Source organism: Mytilus californianus, unplaced genomic scaffold (genome assembly GCF_021869535.1).
Source record: "Mytilus californianus isolate M0D057914Y unplaced genomic scaffold, xbMytCali1.0.p SCAF_8, whole genome shotgun sequence".
Taxonomy (NCBI): domain Eukaryota; kingdom Metazoa; phylum Mollusca; class Bivalvia; order Mytilida; family Mytilidae; genus Mytilus; species Mytilus californianus.
Genome location: NW_026262734.1, coordinates 80,922,345 through 80,940,711, shown reverse-complemented (window position 1 = coordinate 80,940,711; position 18,367 = coordinate 80,922,345). Strand labels below are relative to the sequence as shown.

At 33.6% G+C, this 18,367-nt stretch overlaps 1 pseudogene; it reads left to right on the top strand.

Annotated features, from left to right (window-relative positions):
* Window positions 1–940: 940 nt before the first annotated feature.
* On the top strand, window positions 941–2,619 carry LOC127712864 (uncharacterized; annotated as a pseudogene).
* Window positions 2,620–18,367: the final 15,748 nt, after the last annotated feature.

Here is an 18,367-nt window from a genome sequence, read left to right as displayed (position 1 = left end):
TCGTTAGTTTTATGTTTAAAGACATACGTTATGATTATAATTTACGTGTATATCTTAACATGAGATTATATAGCATAATGTATGTTTTAATGCTAGCAGTCCTTGACATTGTACAGGGTCAAAATCTCACGGTAGCTAAAGCTTTATATACCGATTTGATAAATGGATATAAGAAGCAACTCATGTCATTGGCAAACTTTTCAGAACCTTTGTCGATAGGATTATCGATTTACTTAATGTCATTCAACTCCTTTGAAGAAGTTGACGAGACTTTATCCGTTACATCCGTCGTTTCTTTGAGATGGATAGATCCATCTTTTAAGTGGGATCCGGCCGCTTATGGAAATTTAACAACTCTCGCTCTCGATCCAGTGGATATATGGTTACCTCCCGTGTTTTTGCTAAATGGAGTTAAAAAACTTGAACCTATTGGTGGCGACACTAAATTTCATGTGATAGTTGACAGCAATGGTGAAATTAACTATAGTCCAGGAGGTGTGCTGAATGCTAAATGTCCAACAGACATATCGAAATTTCCATTTGACGTACAGACTTGTGATCTTCAATTTGTACCGTGGGGTTTACATTTGCAGTATGTCCGATTGTATCCTGAGTTTGAACATATTCAATTACAGTATTTTACTTCTCATTCTGACTGGAAAATAATGTACCACTCAACTTATTTACTGGACATAGGCGGATTAGGCTGCATTTGGGCAAATATAAAATAAAACGACATCCATTGTATTACGCCGTAATGACAATATTACCAATTCTGCTGTTCTCTCTTTTGAATCCTTTAGTATTTGTACTTCCGGTGGAGTCAGGCGAACGCGTGTCACTTTCGATTACAATTTTACTATCGTATGCCATATTTCTTACGCTTGTGTCGGCCTCCATTCCAACGTCATCTAATCCAATGTGTACTTTACTTACAGTAATGATTGCAATTATTGCTATAAGTGAAATAATTGTACTAGGAGCAATTGTAAGCGTGAGGTACTATTATAGCTCAGATCCCCAAAACATTTGCTGTACTGTAAAATATCTGTTCAGAATGAAATTGCGTCTCGGGAAGAATCGGAATGCTGTTCAATCGAAATCTGACGTCATTGTTGAAAAAATTTCTGGGAAAGATGCTGCACAGACCTTGGATTTCATATTTTTGATAATAACTTATGTCTTGATTTTTATGATCATATTTGGTTATTTTATATATGTTTCTTCGTAGAGTTCTGTAATAAATTTTTACTCAGAATTTAAGAAAAAAAAAAAAAAAAAAAAACAGGAATAAATAATGGTCAATCACCATACACATTTGAACGAGTTAAGATAAATTAAAAGTTACACGTGGACATGACTTATTCAGGAAACAAACATATTGCTAACAGTAATTCATCAAAAAACTTTCCACACGTTACAATGACGCGATGATAACAAACAAAAAGAAACATCTGTTACAAAGAGAGTAACTATATCCAGTCACAAGAGACTTTAAATCAATCGAAGATATAAACTGCATAAAAACCATTGAGCAATTTAAAAATAGTGAAGGAAATTTTATTATTCTACCAGACAATATTTTGGAAATATTGCCAATAAATGTGGTTGACTGTTTATATCATAGAATAACTTCAACGATTCAAGTATTTTGTGCAAATTGTAGTCGACATGGTGCTATGAATGATGGATGGAATATTTGTTAAAATGAATGTTGCAAACCAAATACAAATACAGATGTTTGAGTCATCAGCATAGTGAATGATAAGATGAATGCTCAGAGTATAGATCTGCATAATAAAATTAAATTTCATAGACACAAACCAAGTTTAAAGTCTGGAGAAACCGAAACAGATGTAATCTAATGACGAAAATGGACTCTTTAAACATTCAGCAAAATTTAGAGTGTGGAGAGATAAAGTTAAAAGAAGATTTAATGGCAGAGATGTGTTCATTCTTGATGTAGATGCTCTAACAGAAGTATTAAGTTATTAAAAGTAATAGAAAATGGACTTTTGAAAAAAAAATGCAGCAACTGTCAATCCGGATAAGCAAACTGGGATCAAATACTTATCAATGACAATAAGACTTTCACAAATCACACTCATTTTGTCATTCGTGAGGATGGAATACTTAGAACCATTTGCAGAACTGAAACTAACGGTCTATACATACGCTATCTGACATCAACAAAAATACATTGCAGTGAATTAATACGCTTAGATCTTATTTCCGACGGTGGATGGAAAGTATGTCATGACAAACAATTTAAGCCAGCTCACTCGTGTTTCGTTTATTCATTTTGGCATATACTGGATTTTAGTTTAAATGATGCCGTGCCAGAAACGAATGATTGTGAAATTCACTTGTTTGATCCCAGTATGAACACTACAGATTTTAAACTAGTAAATTTCATATGGTTTGACAGGCTTTGGAATATATGGAAAAAAAAATGGAAGGTATCGACCCTACAAAATATCTTTGCACAACTGAACCATGCTTCGAAAACACTGGACATTTTAAAAATTGATATAATCAATGGAATGGCAGTCTCTACCTAATATTATCAAAACTGATGCACTTAAAAATACAAGACAGCTCTTAGTTGAAGTTCATTGATAGTCTGCGTCTTTGCTTATGCTATGTATGCTTCAAACATTAAGACGTATTTATAATGAAGGATATATAATTTATTGGTACAATAGACATCCTGCAAAGATCAATATAATCAAAGAGAAATTTATAGAAAACACTGCCTGTTATAAAGTATATTTTCTGAAAATATAGCAGTTTAGTTTGGTTAAAAACAGATGAACAATAAATGTATGACTTGTTTAAAAAAAAGTGTTATTTTGCTGCTCTTTAACTCTGTTGAACTAAACATATAATACAACACTTTTTTGTATTACTGTAATAACTTATAATATTAAACAAATCACGTCAAGCTGTTTCAAAATTATTCTGCATTTAGTTGCATAAATTCTTCTTAAATGAATAAAATCCTTAGTGAGTAAACCTCCATGAATACCGTCTACTTAGGATCTATTTCTATATTTACTGTATAAACTGACATTTTACCGTATACATGCGAACATAAAATAGTCATATTTCTTGGAGGAAATATATCAACAGCGGCTATGAACAACATTCATACTAAGGAGGACAGTATTTAGTCGTTATTGAACAAGTAATTTTTCGTGATTATGACAAATAATCATTCATGCGAGGACATTGGCTCTCTGCAATCTTAGTATGCTTAATCGTTGGATACTTCAAATATAACAAAATTCACTGTTATTTTAAAATAGGTAATGTGTCGAGGAAGATAATTGGTTGATAAATGTCCGGTCGCAAATTTTACATGCATATCTAAGACCAAAGCAAATGTCGACAGGGCCCCAAGTGATTAATTGCAAGGGTTCTGTAATATGTAAATAGATAGAGGAAGATGTGGTATGAGTGCCAATGAGACAACTATCCAACCAAGTAACAATTTATAAAAGTAAACCATTATAGGTCAAGGTACGGCCTTCAACACGGAGCATTGGCTCACACCGAACATCAAGCTATAAAGGGCCCCATAAATTACTAGTGTAAAACCATTCAAACGGGAAAACCAACGGTCTAATCTATATAAAAACGAGAAACGAGAAAAGCGTATGAACTACATAAACAGACGACAACTACTGTACATCAGATTCCTGACTTAGGACAGGTGCAAACATTTGCAGCGGGATTAAACGTTTTAATGGTACCAAACCTTCTCCCTTTTCTGAAACAATAGTATAACATCACAACATAGAAAGACACACTATAAAATATCAATTGGAAGGCTTAACTCGATCAAAAAACGTAAATTAACACACAATGAACGAATAAATTAGAACATTTAACTCTCCCTGTTTAAAATATTGAATTCACTGCGTATTTATTTTAAAACCATAGCAATTGAGCAATTGCCCCAAAACCTATCTGCATGGATTTGACTGATTAGTCCAGATAACTATTTTCCATAGGGATCAAGGACACTTGATAATAAAATGGAGAATGGAAATGGGGAATGTGTCAAAGAGACAACAACCCGACCACAGAACAGACAACAGCAGAAGGCCACCAACAGGTCTTCAATGCAGCGAGAAATTCCCGCACCCGGAGGCGTCCTTCAGCTGGCCCCTAAACAAATATATATACTAGTTCAGTGATAATGAACGCCATTGATAAGCAGAGTTTGCAGAAGATTGAAAAGTGTTATCAGGGGCAGTCTTTTTTACTTTATATTTGTGTTTCTGATGTTTCCCTGAACACCAAATGTCTTATATATTTAGATATTAAAGAGTTTTCAGGTGTTCAATTTTCATATACTGGCCATGACTTAAGGGGAGGCTACTAACTACTTCGAATTTAAGTGTGACATACATGTATATATCACACGATTTGATTTTATCAATATAAAAATAAGGAGATGAGGTATGATTGCCAAGGAGACAACTATCCACCAGAGTTCAAATAAAGTGGATGTAAGCAATTATAGGCAACCGTACGGCCTTCAACAAAGAGAAAAAAACCCGTACCGTAAAGTCAGTTACAAAAGTCCCCGACATGAAAATATGGAACAATTCAATTAAGAAAACTAACGGCCCAATTTACGAAAAACAAATATAAAGTCTTTATAATGTAATGCATTTTTTTTTCAATTTTTGACGAAACTTTTGAAATCTTTATACTTATTAGATCTCGATATGAGGTGCTTTGGAATATAGTTTGTCTTTTCATCATTTTTTGTTTTTTTGTCACTTTCTTTACGATTTGTGCATTTTAATTGTATCTTTGGGTATCTTTCGTCTCTTTTTTAAGCAATGGTCCCGTTCAAATTGTAAAAACAATGATATAATAAACTTATGAAATGGAGTACTTTCATTTGTTAACATTGATATTTCTTGAGTTTATTATATGTGCCTTTGGAAATGAAAATAAACGTCTCTTGTTGAACGACCTAGATGTTGTAGGCGTTCGTTTGGCAAATTTATAACGACAAAACCAGTTGCAAACACAGTTGTTAAATCAGATGAATGCTACATGCCAGGCAGAATATGCAGATCGAAAGGCAAAGTACATGAATTTGGTGTCTAAAACGTCTCAATTGGAGTCTTATATTCAGCATCAAGATCAATTAATAAGTGCAAACCAGGGTTCTTTTAATGTCATGGATGGATACTCCATGTCCTTGGCTTTTCTATTGTGTAGGAATACATTGTTCACTTGCATAATTAACGTTACAAACTTATCTTAAAAGCAACAGGTCAAAATAAGTTCAAATAACAGAATTACTTTAAGAATGATATTTAACAGAATTACTTTAAGAATGATATTTAACAGAATTACTTTAAGAATGATATTTATATTGAACAACACCGGAGATCTAAACAGTTCTGTTTGTGCATGTTGCTTGGTAGGAAATTAAATATCATTCTTAAAGTAATTCTGTTATTTAAACTTATTTTGACCGGTTGCGATTAAGATAAGTTTTTAACGTTAATTGTGCAAGTGAACAATGTATTCCTACATAATAGAAAAGCAAAGGACATGGAGTATCCATCCATGACATTAAAAGAACAGTGCTTTTATTGCTGTTTGTCATCTCAAAGTCACAACGAGGCCTTCAATACGGAGCAAAACTCTCACCTTGCTGTAAGTTGGAGTTGGCGCCTAGTACTGGTTTAAAATGAATACTTTGCAAAATAAATTCGGGTAGATGCAACACAATCAAATCGGGCCCAGTCAAAAAGAACATACTGGAAAGTAGAACATATTTAAACAAAATTCTTATATAATTTATTTATCGTTTTAATCAATTAAAAATAAAGCGACAAATATTTAATGCATAATCAGGACTAAGTTTTAATTGTCAATTAATGGAGTAATTCTGTTAAATGTGTCAACCTTGATTGAAGGCGGAAACGTTAAGAGACTGCTTAACATCAAATGACAAATATTTTATACGTACTCAAGACCAGGACAAATGAACATTCTAACATGTTTAATATCAATCTATACTTTTGCTTTGTCATCAAAGACATGTTCTAATTACATAAAACTTGGTTCAAAACGTGTGCGATATGCAACGTCAGTTGAATAATTATATTGAACAACACCGGAGATCTAAACGGTTCTGTTTGTGCATGTTGCTTTGCAGGAAATTAGATATCATTCTTAAAGTAATTCTGTTATTTGAACTTATTTTGACCGGTTGCTTTTACTTCATCAAATCAAAATGGCTGCAAAATATAAATGCCTACTCATATCAAGCGGACATACGAGCACGACAAACCATAATATTTCTTAAATAAATGTAATAGGAAAGTTTACAAAGGGAGCCAAATAGGATGAACGGCGAAGATTTGTAAACGCTGGAACTGGAAAAAGGCAGTGGAAGAGGGCATAAGATATCTTATCATAGATACCAGGCTTAAATGTTTTACACAACACGTAGATACCTCTACAATAATTTTGGGTCCACAATGTTATTTAATTTCGTACTTTATTTGGTATTTTAACTGTTTTGATTCCAGCGTCACTGAATCATCTCTTCTAGACGAAACGCGCATCTGGCGTAAACAATTATTTATCTTTGCATTTTTTGATGAGTTTATTATAAAACCCCGAACAACACGAACCCAAATTATTTTGTTAGATTACAATCTAATATTGTGAGATTCGATGCGATCTATTAACTACGCGATACTGTGATTGGATTATCCTTTTGACTTTTTTATTAGTTGTCATTGTCTTTCTTATTACTTTGGTTTTGGAAAGAAAGCAAATATTCACTTTAAATTATTGGGGAAGGGGGGAATCAACCGTCGAGATTTCCCTTTCTTGACTGGCAGTCTCAATTATCTACCCTTCGTTCTGGTATATATCAAAGTTGCAAACCCATTAAGTGACGTATTGGACAGTATTGTCTCAGCTAAAATATGCATTTTTGCGCCTATCTCAAGTCGGGAGCCTCTGGCCTTTGTTAGTCTAGTATGTTTTTTAATTTTAGTTCATTTATATGTTTTGGAGTTTAGTGTGGCGTCCATTTTCACTGAACTAGCACACAATTTTAGTTAGGGGCCAGCTGAGGACCACCTCCGGGTGCGGGATTTTCTCGCTGCATTGAAGACCCATTGGTGGCCTTCGGCTGTTGTCTGCTCTTTGGTCGGGTTGTTGTCTCTTTGACATATTCCCCATTTCCATTCTCAATTTTATGAAATATTTGTCACTAGACGCTAAGCACAGTAGAATTCACGATCGATGTAATGTCGAAAACAGATCAATTCAATACAACTAAATCGTAAGGACTACATAAATTTCTCAAAGTGTGAGTCATGATTTGTTTAATTCGACTATTAAATATAAAATTATTAGTTTCACTTACAATTTTTCTCATGCAATGTATTATAAGTACGTTTACTCTAGATAATTCTACCAGAAACTTTCAAACCGTTTATCTAGTATGACAACTTTAATCAAACTAATCAAACCTCATGCCCGATTTGGGTATTCTTTTTCGTCAATTTTTGATCCAGAATAATGTTTTCCTAAATGCAAATATGATTTATCTTCCTTAGCACAAAAAACTGAATGTATCGAATGAAATAGTAACATATGCATGTAAACATTTTATACTATTGTTACTTGCAGACCATGGATCTACATATGTTCGATGGGGAAGAATTAAATGTGAAGGCACAAATACTGAAGTTGTTCATCTGGTAATTTTTGCATCTTTTTCTCCCATTTATACAGAAAATAAGAGGCTCTTAAAACCCTGAATCGCTCACCTGTAATTGTTTGCTTAAATCTTTCATCAATGATTATTGTTGCTTTTCAATATATATTAATGAGTGGCTAAAAATGACATTTAATGTTCATTATATTTGTCATATTTTCTTCAAAATCAAAAAAAAAAATGCATTTTACCCCTTTGTTCCATTGTAGCCATAGTGGCTATGTTTCTTGACGTACAAGGAAATAGAATACAAAAATTATACTAGATACTGTGTAACTCATTCAGCCCAAGTTTGGCTGAAATTGATTCAGCAGGTTCAAAGGAGAAGATTTTTTAAAGTGAGCAAACTAGATGAACAAATTGTGAAAAATTATCCTTAAAGGGCAATAACTCATCACTGTTCAAATGACAATTTTGGTCTGATCTTATTTGTAGATCTTACTTTGCTGAACATTTTTGCTGTTTAATTTTTAAGATAATAACCAAAAACTGCAAAATTTCCTAACAATTACCAATTTAGTGGCAGCAACCCAACAATGGGTTGTTAGATTCATCTGAAAATATCAGGGCTGATATAACTTGACCTAATGAACCTTTTTACCCCATGTCAGATTTGCTCTAAGTTTTTGAGATATAAACTGCATTTATCCCTATGTTATATTTTTAACCATGGCGGCCATGTTTTTTGACAAAACAAAATAAAACACAAACTTTATTTTAGATACCCTTAGGATAATTCAGCTTAAGTTTGGTTGGAATTGGTTCAGTAGTTTCAGAGGAAAAGATGTTTGAAATAGTTAACACCGAATGGACGACGACGACGGACGCCAAGTGATGGCAAAAGCTCACGTTTCCTGTGGAAAGGTGAGCTAAAAAAAACCATTTAGAATATTCATAAATAATCAGCTTCGGGATATTTTCTATAACAGAAGGAAATTAAAAGAAATAAAACAGATGTAAACTGTAAACAACTTAAGACAACGAACGAACTCCATACAAAAATACCAAATGATGAACTGGATACACAAACTAAATAAGATAATTCGGTTTGATGTATGTACGATACGTACGTCGAATGTGACACTCTGTTGTATTGTTGATGTTGTTTAGATTATCTTGATCACTAAAAAAAAATCAACAAAGTGAATTCCTTAAGGAAACATGTCCACGCACATTGCAGCCGTTGACATACACGTGATAGTTGATGTAAAACGTTTGCAATCATAACATCGAATATTGGTCTAGGTTAAAAAAAAAACATGTATAATTCTGTAATATGTCATGCTTTTATTGTCATAGAAATTATTGTTTTAATCTTTAAAGCTTGAGTTGTCAGTTGTTGCGGATTTTCCCTCTGAGTCTGCATTTTTGAAAAACAAATATATGTTGTCCTATTATTCGCACTCAAAGCCAACCAGTTGATGTTCCAACTCCGAAATGCCAAATGTTAAATGGAGAAGCAGCAGATAGTCTTTTTGACCCCGACGCAGACTGAACATCGCACGACCTCTTGCACTTGAGTCGAATACGCTACCACAAGAGCACCAAGGCGGTTAGGAAAACAAATCTTGTTACAAATTATGATATGTTTTAACATTGATACAATATACATCAAAATAAAACTCGTGCTGTTCTAATGATAAGCATTTCCAGACGACCGTCATCTATAACGCTAAATTTGATGAAAAAAAAAGTTATTTTAGTCCAGATAACAGACCGAGTTAACCTCTTACATTTCCTTTAATAGTAACATTCAATCAAGTTTTAACCATCTTACAATATTTCCGATGTAGATTAAAGCCTTGGAAGTCTACAAGAACCTTTCAAATCACAGGTACACAACAAAGCTATGTTTAAACAACATACCCATTACGTATATTTGATACACTTTTATTAGAAAAGATGACATTGCTTATGGACAACCATGTTTAATACAAAGAAGTTTCAGCAGCTTAACTGATACGTTTTACGAATAAGGTTATAAGAAGAAAGTGCACGACACGTCAATCTCATGAAATATTTTTGAAATACCCTTCCCATCAACATGTATTGCTGTTTTTTGTATATTCACATGACATCGCCTTAAGTGGTACACTTTGATAGGTATCGCCGAATGCTATTAAAGAGAAAAAAAACCCATACAAGAGTCAGTTATAAAAGGCCCCGACATGAAAATATGGAACAATTCAATTGAGAAAACTAACGGCCCAATTTACGAAAAACAAATATAAAGTCTTTATAATGTAATGCATTTTTTTCAATTTTTGACGAAACTTTTGAAATCTAATACTTATTAGATCTCGATATGAGGTGTTTTGGAATATAGTTTGTCTTTTCATCATTTTTCGTTTTTTGTCACTTTCTTTACGACTTGTGCATTTTAATTGTCTCTTTGGGTATCTTCCGCCTATTTTTTAAGCAATGGTCCCGTTCAAATTGTAAAAACAATGATATAATAAAATTATGAAATGGAGTACTTTCATTTGTTAAAATTGATATTTCTTGAGTTTATTATATGTGCCTTTGGAAATGAAAAAAAAAACGTATCTTATTGAACGACCCTGATGTTTTAGGCGCTCGTTTGGCAAATTTATAACGACAAAACCAGTTGCAAACACAGTTGCTAAATCAGATGAATGCTGCATGGCAGGCAAAATATGCAGATCGAAAGGCAAAGTACATGAATTTGGTGTCTACAACGTCTCAATTGGAGTCTTATATTCAGCATCAAGATCAATTAATAAGTGCAAACCAGGGTAAGCCTTTAAGATAAGTTTGTAACGTTAATTGTGCAAGTGAACAATGTATTCTTACATAATAGAAAAGCAAAGGACATGGAGTATCCATCCATGACATTAAAAGAACAGTGCTTTTATTGCTGTTTGTCATCTCAAAGTCACAATGAGGCCTTCAATATGGAGCAAAACTCTCACCTCGCTGTAAGTTGGAGATGGCGCCTAGCACCAGTTGGGTTGAATACTTTGCAAAAAAAATTCGGGTAGATGCACCACAATCAAATCGGGCTCAGTCAAAAAGAACATACTGGAAAGTAGAATATATTTAAACAAAATCCTTATATAATTTATTTATCGTTTTAATCACTTAAAAATAAAGCGGGAAATATTTAATGCATAATCAGGACTAAGTTTTAATTGTCAATTAATGGAGTAATTCTGTTAAATGTGTCAACCTTGATTGAAGGTGGAAACGTTAAGAGATTGCTTAACATCAAAAGACAAATATTTTATACGTACTCAGGACCAGGACAAATGAACATTCTAACATGTTTAATATCAATCTATACTTTTGCTTTGTCATCAAAGACATATTCTAATTACATAAAACTTGGTTCAAAACGTGTGCGATATGCAACGTCAGTTGAATAATGTTGCTTGGTAGGAAATTAAATATCATTCTAAAAGTAATTCTGTTATTTGAACTTATTTTGACCGGTTGCTTTTACTTCATCAAATCAAAATGGCTGCAAAATATAAATGCCTACTCATATCAAGCGGACATACGAGCACGACAAGACAATATTTAAAAATTTAATAGGAAAGTTTACAAAGGGAGCCAAATAGGATAAACGGCGAAGATTTGTAAACGCTGGAACTGGAAAAAGGCAGTGGAAGAGGGCATAAGATATATTATCATAGATACCAGGCTTAAATGTTTTACACAACACGTAGATACCTCTACAATAATTTTGGGTCCACAATGTTATTTAATTTCGTACTTTATTTGGTATTTTAACTGTTTTGATTCAAGCGACACTGAATAATCTCTTCTAGACGAAACGCGCATCTGCCGTAAACAATTATTTATCTTTGTATTTTTCGATGAGTTTATTATAAAATTCCGAACAACACAAACCCAAATTATTTTGTCAGATTACAATCTAATATTGTGAGAATCGATGCGATCTATTAACTCCGCGATACTGTGATTGGATTATCCTTTTGACTTTTTTATAAGTTGTCAATGTCTTTCTTATTACTATGGTTTTGGAAAGATAGCAAATATTCACTTTAAATGATGGGAGTACGGGGGAATCAACCGTCGAGATTTCCCTTTCTTGACTGGCAGTCACAATTATCTACCCTTCGTTCTGGTATATATCAAAGTTGCAAACCCATTAAGGGACGTATTGGACAGTATTGTCTCAGCCAAAATATGCATTTTTGCGCCTGTTAGTCTAGTATGTTTTTTTTAATTTTAGTACATTTATATGTTTTGGAGTTTAGTGTGGCGTCCATTTTCACTGAACTAGCACACAATTTTAGTTAGGGGCCAGCTGAGGATCACCTCCGGGTGCGGGATTTTCTCTCTGCATTGAAATCCCATTGGTGGCCTTCGGCTGTTGTCTGCTCTTTGGTCGGGTTGTTGTCTCTTTGACATATTCCCCATTTCCATTCTCAATTTTATGAAATATTTGTCACTAGACGCTAAGCACAGTAGAATTCACGATCGATGTAATGTCGAAAACAGATCAAACCAATACAACTAAATCGTAAGGACTACATAAATTTCTCAAAGTGTGAGTCATGATTTGTTTAATTCGACTATTAAATATAAAATTATTAGTTTCACTTGCAATTTTTCTCATGCAAAATATTTTGAGTACGTTTACTCTAGATAATTCTACCAGAAACTTTCAAACCGTTTATCTAGTATGACAACTTCAATCAACTTTAATCAAACTAATCAAACCTCATGCCCGATTTGGGTATTCTTTTTCGTCAATTTTTGATCCAGAATAATGTTTTCCTAAATGCAAATATGATTTATCTTCTTTCATAGCAGAAAAAAACTGAGTTTATCGAATGAAATAGTTACGTATGCATGAAAACATTTCATACTATTGTTACTTGCAGACCATGGATCTACATATGTTCGATGGGGAAGAACTCAATGTGACTGCACAAATACTGAACTTGTTTATTCAGGTAATTTTTGCATATTTTTCTCCCATTAATACAGAAAGCAAGAGGCTCTTCAGAGCCTGAATCGCTCACCTGTAATTGTTTGCTTAAATCTTTCATCAACGAATATTTTTGCTTTTCAATATATATTAATGAGTGGCTAAAAAATGACATTTAAATGTTCTTTGTATTTGTCATATTTTCTTCAAAAGGAAAAAAAAAAAATGCATTTTACCCCTATGTTCCATTTTAGCCATAGTGGCTATGTTTCTTGAAATACAAGGAAATAAAGTACAAAATTTATTCTAAATACTGTGTAACTTATTCAGCCCAAGTTTGGCTGAAATTGATTCAGCAGTTTAAAAGGAGAAGATTTTTTAAGGTAAGCAAACTAGATGATCTTATTTGTAGATCTTACTTTGCTGAACATGTTTGCTGTTCAGTATTCAAGATCATAACCAAAAACTGTAAAATTTCCCAACAATTACCAATTTAGTGGCAGCAACCCAACAATGGGTTGTTAGATTCATCTGAAAATATCAGGGCTGATAGAACTTGACCTAATGAACCTTTTTACCCCATGTCAGATTTGCTCTAAGTTTTTGAGATATAAACTGAATTTTACCCCTATTTTCTATTTTTAACCATGTCGGCCCTGTTTTTTGACGAAACAAAATAAAACACAAACTTATTTTAGATACCCTAAAGATCATTCAGCTTAAGTTTGGTTGGAATTGGTTCAGTAGTTTCAGAAAAAAGATGTTTGAAATAGTTTACACCTAACGGACGACAACGACGGACGTCAAGTGATGGCAAAAGCTCACGTTTCCATTGGAAAGGTGAGCTAAAAAAGCCATTTGAAATATTCATAAATAATCAGCTTTGGGATATTTTCTATAACAGAAGGAAATCAAAAGAAATAAAACAGATGTAAACTGTAAACAACTTAAGACAACGAACGAACTCCATACAATAATACCAAATGATGAACTGGATACACAAACTAAATATTATTAAGATAATTCGGTATGATGTATGTACGATACGTACGTCGAATGCGACACTCTTTTGAATTGTTGATGTTGTTTAGATTATCATGATCACTAATCTCTTCAAACTTATAAAAAGCCCCCAAAAAAAATCAACAAAGATAATTCCTTAAGGAAACATGTCCACGCACATTGCAGCCGTTGACATACACGTGACAGTTGTTGTAAACCGTTTGCAATCATAATATCGGTCTAGGTTAAAAAAAAAAATCATGTATAAGCCTGTTATATGTCATGCTTTTATGTCATAGAAATGATTGTTTTAATCTTCAGAGCTTGAGTAGTCAGTTGTTGCGGATTTTCCCTCTGAGTCTGCATTTTTGAAATACAAATATATGTTGTCCTATCCAGACACATTATTCTCACTCAAAGCCAACCAGTTGTTGTTCTAACTCCGAAATGCCAAGTGTTAAATGGAGAAGCAGCAGATAGTCTTTTTGACCCCGACGCGGACTGAACATCGCACGACCCCTTGCACTTGAGTCGAATACGCTACCACAAGAGCACCAAGGCGGTTAGGAAAACAAATCTTGTTACAAATTATAATATATTTTAACATTGATACAATATACATCAAAATAAAACTCGTGCTGTTGAAATGATACGCATTTCCAGACGACCGTCATCTATAACGCTAAATTTGATAAAAAAAAAGTTATTTTTAGTCCAGATAACAGACTGAGTAAACCTCTTACATTTCTTTTAATAGTAACATTCAATCAAATTTTAACCATCCAACAATATTTCTAATGTAGATTAAAGTTTTGGAAGTCTGCAAGAACCTTTAAAATCACAGGTACACAACAAAGCTATGTTTAAACAACATACCCATTACGTATATTTGATACACTTTTATTGGAAAAGATGGCATCGCTTATGGACAACCATGTTTAATACAAGAAAGTTTCATCTCCTTAACTGATACGTTTTGCGAATAAGGTTATAAGAAGAAAGTGCACGACACGTCAGTCTCATGAAATATTTTGAAATACCCTTCGCATCAACATGTATTGCTGTTTTTTGTATATTCACATGACATCGCCTTAAGTGGTACACTTTGATAGGTATCGCCGAATACTATTAAAGTTTAATTTAAACAGCGAAAAAAGGGGGTCAGTTGCAGAATTCTTGGTTATATTGTTTAAACCTATTTAGAGTTTATGCCTAATGATTTGTTTAATGTGTACAGTCTTCATAAACTTAATCTGAGCTGCGAAATAAGTATAAAGCAAACAAAACAACTGTCAATAAAACAGCTCAAGGCTCTAATGTTTTTGTTTTTTTTTATCAGGATATGCTGCAGGACAGAGATATACTCATATCAGCTATTTATCTCGTTTTGGTGGACCAGCTAATACTTTGTGTTTACCTAAAGATCCTGAAATTTCTAACATATCATTTACAAGCAGCTGGAGTTTACTTTATGGAGCTGAATATGAAAAGAATGAATTCGCTCCTGATTCAGCAGATAATGATGTTCCGTGTGCAGTATGTAGAAATAACATCGCTTCTTCCTCCATTATGATACCAGGTCGACATTCCTGCTACGCCAGGTGGGAACAAGAATATAATGGTAATCTTGCTAGTGGCCATGCAGGTTTCTCTGCCTCGTCTTATATTTGTATGGATAAGAACCCGGAGTACATTTCCTCAGGAGAAAAGGATGAAGACGGCCACTTGTTTTTTGTTGTTGGTTTAAAATGTGGACCTCTACCGTGTCCACCCTACCATAATAACCATCAGCTTAACTGTGTTGTTTGTTCTAAATAAATTTCTCAAAATTGATTTTGTTTCTTAGAAAATATCGCTAAGACATGAGTTGGAGCCTATAGTAACGTTCAAAAGTATGTTCGAAATAGATACGAACTGTTTAAGATAATGATGTTACATCTTTCTTGTCATGAATACTTGCATGTACTCTGAGATGCATTTTTCTAGACTTCGACCTGATATTGTTCTTACTTCAAAGTTTCCCCCGCGTGCTTGATCTAATGAGTCTATAAAAGACAATATAATAATAATTTTAAACATATGAAATGATTGAAAATAACACATTATAAATTTCATGCGTCCAAATCGTAGTTTATTAATATGAGGCTCACGAGGGACGTTAATAAGTAGATGTACCAAGGGCGAAACGCCCTAATTGTTCATATTGTGTCAAGAAACAACTTTGATATTAAGCTGGCATTTAATCAGAAGCAAACAAAAAAAAAAGACATGCATAAAGATACTTTTAGGCCATACAGTATGCGTCAGATTTGACAATTAATGTCCCTCAACTCTGGAATGACAACGCAGAAAATGTATAAAAATCGAAAGGAAGCTTGCTTTTATCATCCCAAACAATTATGAAAATTTCAATGGAAAGCAAATCAGTCACATTCGAGTTAGTGTGTGATATATGAAAAATGGTGAATTCTTGTGAAACATGAAAAATGGTGAAATTTTTTGATATATGAAAAATGGAGAAATCTTACGTTTAAAGTCCCGTAACTCCGGCACGACAAAGCAAACTATTCTCAAAATTGAATGGGAGCAGTCTTCCGTAAATCCTAAAGTGTTGAAATAATATGACCAGTAGTCCGAGCAAAGCAGAAGGAATGATCAGGCATAATTTTGGTCCCTTGTTTTCAAAAATCAAAATGTATTATAAATCTACCAAATAACTTCCTTCAGATGTTCATAAGGCAATATCATGAATTATAGTCTGTCGAACATTAGGTGTTATATTTTTGAACATATTGGCATAACAGCTTCAATCTTCTAACATTTAGCACAAAACATCAAAGTCTGTCAAAACAGCGTCATTCAATTTGAGATCATACCCAGAACGATATGTTGCTACAAAATGTATCTTTCAAAGATGTTTATGTGCGTAAATATCTTTCTCCATAATTTCGCCATAGTGACATTACAAAATACCTATCTCGCCAAAAGTGTCCAGATTATATTGACCTTAGCTTTATTATTTTTGCAAATTCAGAAAAATTGGAAACTGCTACTTGAAAAAGAGGATAAATTTGATAGAGATTTGGCTCTGTAGAAAATAAAATAACTAAAATACCGAAATCCAAGGAATATTCAAAACCGAAAGTCCCTTATCAAATGGCAAAATCAAAAGCTCAAACACATCAAACGACTTAGTATAGACATTTCTTTCTGTAGTACATATTTATTAAACATGGTTTAATAGCTAGCTTAACCTCTCACTTGTAAGGCAGTCGCACACAATTCCATTATATTGACACAAATATGATTTCCATAATATGAAGGCAAAAAGCAAATTGAATACATCTAGTAAGACGGATTAGTCACCTTCTTAACGAGGTGCCATATAAATTGACAAAAAAAGCCAAGACAAAGGGAGAAACAGCTACACATGTAGTCAAACTAAAAGAAGAATGGAGAAAGCTACATAAAAATACATACTCAAGTCATATTTAGAAGCTACTCCGGGAAACATCAGAATAAATAGATAAATTCTTAAAATCGCATACAGACATCCTTTTGGAGGATATCATAATTTGTGCTTCTTGTGTATGATACGGTCTGAACAAACATGTTTCAGGGGATTGGCATAAACAACTTCACAAAATATGACTGGAAATTCTACATCCTTCGGTAACCCAAGGTCTGTTTTACCCTGGCTGAATTGGCAATAGAGAACAATTCATTGATGTGGCTAGAGGTAGCGTGATTTGACGTTTGTCGTCAATACCGGTGTTTGGAACATTTTGTGAACCCTGTTGCTACATTGTCCAGCCGCCACCTGGTATCACCTGACACCCGTTTTGGCCCCAGTTTATTACAAGGGAATCTGAAATACTTTGTTGTTTAACGACTATGCTAAATTTTTTTTTATGTACTCTTGCTTGAAGTCGTTGAAATCAGCTGGTATATGTGTAATACTCTTGGTACCCTTGTGCTTAACGAAGTCCATGCGGCGGGGAACGGAAATAGCGTAGGTTTTTTTTTAGGTTGATATGTCCACCAAACTTTTGCAGCTTGTGTCTGTTGAACTTTGTGACAAGGTTCTCAGATGCTGCCATAACGATGTGTGAGTTGATGACTTAAAAATTCTTACGAACGTTAATATACGTCGTTATGTAGATGATCAAGTAATAGAGGATTTCCACGTGGCGATCTTGTTAAAACTCCTATGTCCCCACCTACTTAAATAAGTAATAAAAACTTTAGAATATCAATCATATTGAATGATTCAAAAAGACTAATAAATCTTCTAAGAAAATCTCAACTGGTTATGGAAAGGGCGAAGGTGCAAACCAACCAGAATCCTATCGAAATACAGAACGACGAAGGACAGATTAAATAAGAACCGATTTATGATGGTGAAAGCGTTGTTGTGATTAGTGACAATTGAATAAACTAAGACCATGATCTCAGTGAACAGAAGTAGCCATTGTTGTCCAACTAAAATAAACCTTTGCTCTGCCAAATCATCAGTTCAGACAATGGCAGAGGTGTTTTTCTACTACAATTCATTGTAAATGTAATTAAAGATTTTCTTCTTAGTTGGCAAGACAAGCAGTGCTGACACTGACCAAACTTATGGAAGCTTTCGAATTTTGCACCACTTCAAAGCAACAGTCTATTCAAAC